At 56.8% G+C, this 5,000-nt stretch overlaps 2 non-coding genes and 1 pseudogene across 2 annotated transcripts; all 3 read right to left on the minus strand.

Moving 5' to 3' along the window:
• LOC144418912 (large subunit ribosomal RNA) overlaps positions 1 to 704 on the minus strand; it is a 3,695-nt pseudogene extending 2,991 nt beyond the window's left edge.
• A 288-nt stretch (positions 705 to 992) lies between these two features.
• LOC144418911 (5.8S ribosomal RNA) lies at positions 993 to 1,146 on the minus strand. Its single transcript, XR_013473738.1, has one exon. It is a non-coding gene; the product is annotated as a 5.8S ribosomal RNA (ribosomal RNA).
• Positions 1,147 to 1,444: 298 nt separating this feature from the next.
• Positions 1,445 to 3,254, minus strand: LOC144418909 (small subunit ribosomal RNA). Its single transcript, XR_013473737.1, has one exon. It is a non-coding gene; the product is annotated as a small subunit ribosomal RNA (ribosomal RNA).
• Positions 3,255 to 5,000: the final 1,746 nt, after the last annotated feature.

The following is a 5,000-nucleotide window of genomic DNA, read 5'->3' on the forward strand; positions in this document are numbered from 1 at the left end:
ACGGCGACGGCCGCACACAGAGAGCGCGCGGCATCCTTTCCTCGATCCGCCGCCGGGCCGCACCGCCCGCGCGCTGTAACACCCCCGCCGGAGCGGAGGCCACCTTCGCGCGGGGACTTAGACCGACGGCAAACCGGTCGTGACCCGCGCCGGTCGCTAGTGCGCTGAGACGGTGCGCGAGCCGACTCGGCAGCGGCGCCTTAAGCGTCCGCGAACCGAGACGGCGCGCCCCCGCACCCAACTGAAAGCGAGCCGGCGACCTGACGGGCCCTCCCGTTTGCCTCTCAACGGTTTCACGTACTCTTGAACTCTCTCTTCAAAGTGCTTTTCAACTTTCCCTCACGGTACTTGTCCGCTATCGGTCTCGCGACCGTATTTAGTCTTAGGTGGAGTTTACCACCCGCTTTGGGCTGCATTCCCAAACAACCCGACTCCGAGAAGACCCGAAGCGGCCAAGGCAAGCGCCCCTATGGGCCTAACACCCGCCGTGGGACGAGGCCTCGATCAGAAGGACACCGGCGCTCGCCGTCAGCCGCACTGGGACTTCCGTACGTCACAACTCGGCGCGCTCGAAAAGCGCGCAGATTCGACGCTGGACTCTTCCCGGTTCACTCGCCGTTACTCAGGGAATCCCTGTTGGTTTCTTTTCCTCCGCTTAATAATATGCTTAAATTCAGCGGGTGCTCTCGCCTGAACTCAGGTCGTATGTGTCAAGCGGGCCGCTTCTTACACGGCCCGCTGGCATCGCAAGTCGTCGCCGCCGGCGCCGACCGAGCGCGTACCGTCGCCGCCTTGGCCCACGGTCGGTCTTGATCTCGTGACCGGACCGACCGACCTGGACCCGCCCCTCGAACGTAGTTGAACACGTCGAGGGGCCGGCGGTGTACGGGACACGCGGTCGCGCCGAGAAAGCTCGGCGACCGCTTCAACTTGGGGCGACGCCCGGCCGTCTTTGCAGAGGCCAGGCGACGGCCCTCGGGTGAGGACGAACGCGACCCTGAGGCAGACGCGGTCCCGGGATTGACCCGAGACCGCAATTCGCGTTCAGAAGGTCGACGTTCAATGTGTTCTGCAATTCACATTACTTCTCGCACTTGGCTGCGTCCTTCATCGACTCGCGAGCCGAGTGATCCACCGTTAAGAGTCGTCCTCGACGTTTCGCCCGGCGCCGAAGCGCGCGGACGTCACACTGTGGGATCGACCACAAAACCACCACCGACAACAACTGCACAAAAACACCAACAAACGGCGCCGAGCGACCGCCGGGCTGGGCCGGCGGCACATCGAGCGCGGTGCCCAGAAGCCACCATCGCACTCGGCTGCCTTGCTATGCCAACGTGTTACGCGTGTCGCACGGGGCGGAACCCCGATTGACGGCCGCCCTCTCGGCGGCACTCAAAGACAATTCAGTGCGCGGTCGGCCGGGGCCTACCACCACCTTCGGTAATGATCCTTCCGCAGGTTCACCTACGGAAACCTTGTTACGACTTTTACTTCCTCTAAATGATCAAGTTTGATCGTCTTCTCGACACGCCGACGCGGCCGTTGCCAGCCGCGACGGGGCCGATCCAAGGATCTCACTAAACCATTCAATCGGTAGTAGCGACGGGCGGTGTGTACAAAGGGCAGGGACGTAATCAACGCAAGTTGATGACTTGCGCTTACTGGGAATTCCTCGTTCAAGGGAAACAATTGCAAGTCCCTATCCCAATCACGAATGAGGTTCAACGGGTTACCCGGACCTTTCGGCCTAGGTTAGACACTCGCTGCTTCACTCAGTGTAGCGCGCGTGCGGCCCCGGACATCTAAGGGCATCACAGACCTGTTATTGCTCAATCTGGTGTGGCTAAACGCCACTAGTCCCTCTAAGAAGTTAGACGCCGACCGAGAAGGTCGCGTAACTATTTAGCATGCCAGAGTCTCGTTCGTTATCGGAATTAACCAGACAAATCGCTCCACCAACTAAGAACGGCCATGCACCACCACCCACAGAATCAAGAAAGAGCTCTCAATCTGTCAATCCTACCTGTGTCCGGGCCGGGTGAGTTTCCCCGTGTTGAGTCAAATTAAGCCGCAGGCTCCACTCCTGGTGGTGCCCTTCCGTCAATTCCTTTAAGTTTCAGCTTTGCAACCATACTTCCCCCGGAACCCAAAGACTTTGGTTTCCCGGAAGCTGCCGGAAAGGTCGTCATGGTAACGCCTCCCGATCGCTAGTTGGCATCGTTTATAGTCAGAACTAGGACGGTATCTGATCGTCTTCGAACCTCTGACTTTCGCTCTTGATTAAAGAAAACATTCTTGGCGAATGCTTTCGCAGTAGTTCGTCTTCCGCCGATCCAAGAATTTCACCTCTAACGGCAGAGTACGGACGCCCCCGTCTGTCCCTCTTAATCATTACCTCGTGCTCCGAAAACCAACAAAATAGAACCGAGGTCCTATTCCATTATTCCATGCAACACTATGCAGGCGAACAGCCTGCTCGGAACACTCTAATTTTTTCAAAGTAAACTTATCGGCCACCGCCGACACTCAGTCAAGAGCACCGACGGAGAACCGAAGGTGAGGCGAACGCAACCAGTGACACGCCTTGCGACGGACCGGCGGCGCTCGCCCAAAATCCAACTACGAGCTTTTCAACCGCAACAACTTTAGCATACACTGTTGGAGCTGGAATTACCGCGGCTGCTGGCACCAGACTTGCCCTCCAATGGATACTCGTTAAGAGTTTTAGGATGTACTCATTCCAATTACAGGGCCTCGTTAGAGTCCTGTATTGTTATTTTTCGTCACTACCTCCCCGTGTCGGGAATGGGTAATTTGCGCGCCTGCTGCCTTCCTTGGATGTGGTAGCCGTTTCTCAGGCTCCCTCTCCGGAATCGAACCCTGATTCCCCGTTACCCGTTATCACAAAGGTAGGCACGTAGCGTACCTTCGACAGTTGATAGGGCAGACACTTGAATGATACGTCGTCGGTGCAGAGACCGTACGATCCGCGTGGTTATCCAGAGTCATCAAACGTCACAGGACGAACCCGGTCGGTTTTGATCTGATAAAAGCGCGCCTCCCGAAGTCGGCGCTTAATGCATGTATTAGCTCTAGAATTACCACAGTTATCCACTTCGCTTACGAGACCAAATAAACCAAGACTGATTTAATGAGCCATTCGCAGTTTCGCTTTACGAGAACTCGTACTTGCACCTGCATGGCTTAATCTTTGAGACAAGCATATCACTACTGGCAGGATCAACCAGATAGCTGCGACAGCTGCGCTCGGCCCTTGCTGGGCCGCCCGGCGCGTGCTCGTCGCATTCGTTTAAGACCGAGGCGATCGCCTGCGGCCGTACTCAGCTTCGACAGTCGCTGGCCGCGACGTCCACGCTCTCGCCGGCAGTGCCAGGCGGAGCGATTTGCGTTTTTTCTTTGCTCGCCCTCTCTCGGGCTCGATCCATTCAGTTTCGCACAAACAAGAGCTCTGCCGGCCGCCTGCAGCGGTGCCTAAAACCCGGGCATAACAATGCGACCGTTCTGCTAGGCCGACAAGCGCTCAAGCCAGACGCTCGATCGAACGCCCCCTACATATTAGTCGAGACAACGGCTCGCTCATTAGCATCGCGTTTGTACTTTAACTTTTTTTGGCTCGGCTTCTTTCGACGCCGATGCCGGCGACGCAGCACTCTCTCGCCCGCCAGCCACCGAGAAAAGGGTGCGCTCCGACCGGCCCCGCACCGCTCTTTCTTGGCTCATTCGAAATTACTGTCTTTCGCTCTGACATGCCTTACCTAGGGTTAGGTTAGTATGCTTGCACGTTTGTACTTTAACTTTTTTCGGCTCGGCTTCTTTCGACGCCGATGCCGGCGACGCAGCACTCTCTCGCCCGCCAGCCACCGAGAAAAGGGTGCGCTCCGACCGGCCCCGCACCGCTCTTTCTTGGCTCATTCGAAATTACTGTCTTTCGCTCTGACATGCCTTACCTAGGGTTAGGTTAGTATGCTTGCACGTTTGTACTTTAACTTTTTTCGGCTCGGCTTCTTTCGACGCCGATGCCGGCGACGCAGCACTCTCTCGCCCGCCAGCCACCGAGAAAAGGGTGCGCTCCGACCGGCCCCGCACCGCTCTTTCTTGGCTCATTCGAAATTACTGTCTTTCGCTCTGACATGCCTTACCTAGGGTTAGGTTAGTATGCTTGCACGTTTGTACTTTAACTTTTTTCGGCTCGGCTTCTTTCGACGCCGATGCCGGCGACGCAGCACTCTCTCGCCCGCCAGCCACCGAGAAAAGGGTGCGCTCCGACCGGCCCCGCACCGCTCTTTCTTGGCTCATTCGAAATTACTGTCTTTCGCTCTGACATGCCTTACCTAGGGTTAGGTTAGTATGCGTGCACGTTTGTACTTTAACTTTTTTCGGCTCGGCTTCTTTCGACGCCGATGCCGGCGACGCAGCACTCTCTCGCCCGCCAGCCACCGAGAAAAGGGTGCGCTCCGACCGGCCCCGCACCGCTCTTTCTTGGCTCATTCGAAATTACTGTCTTTCGCTCTGACATGCCTTACCTAGGGTTAGGTTAGTATGCTTGCACGTTTGTACTTTAACTTTTTTCGGCTCGGCTTCTTTCGACGCCGATGCCGGCGACGCATCACTCTCTCGCCCGCCAGCCACCGAGAAAAGGGTGCGCTCCGACCGGCCCCGCACCGCTCTTTCTTGGCTCATTCGAAATTACTGTCTTTCGCTCTGACATGCCTTACCTTGGGTTAGGTTAGTATGCTTGCACGTTTGTACTTTAACTTTTTTCGGCTCGGCTTCTTTCGACGCCGATGCCGGCGACGCAGCACTCTCTCGCCCGCCAGCCACCGAGAAAAGGGTGCGCTCCGACCGGCCCCGCACCGCTCTTTCTTGGCTCATTCGAAATTACTGTCTTTCGCTCTGACATGCCTTACCTAGGGTTAGGTTAGTATGCTTGCACGTTTGTACTTTAACTTTTTTCGGCTCGGCTTCTTTCGACGCCG

The sequence above is a fragment of the Styela clava genome, unplaced genomic scaffold (genome assembly GCF_964204865.1).
Source record: "Styela clava unplaced genomic scaffold, kaStyClav1.hap1.2 HAP1_SCAFFOLD_49, whole genome shotgun sequence".
NCBI classification, from domain to species: Eukaryota; Metazoa; Chordata; class Ascidiacea; order Stolidobranchia; family Styelidae; genus Styela; species Styela clava.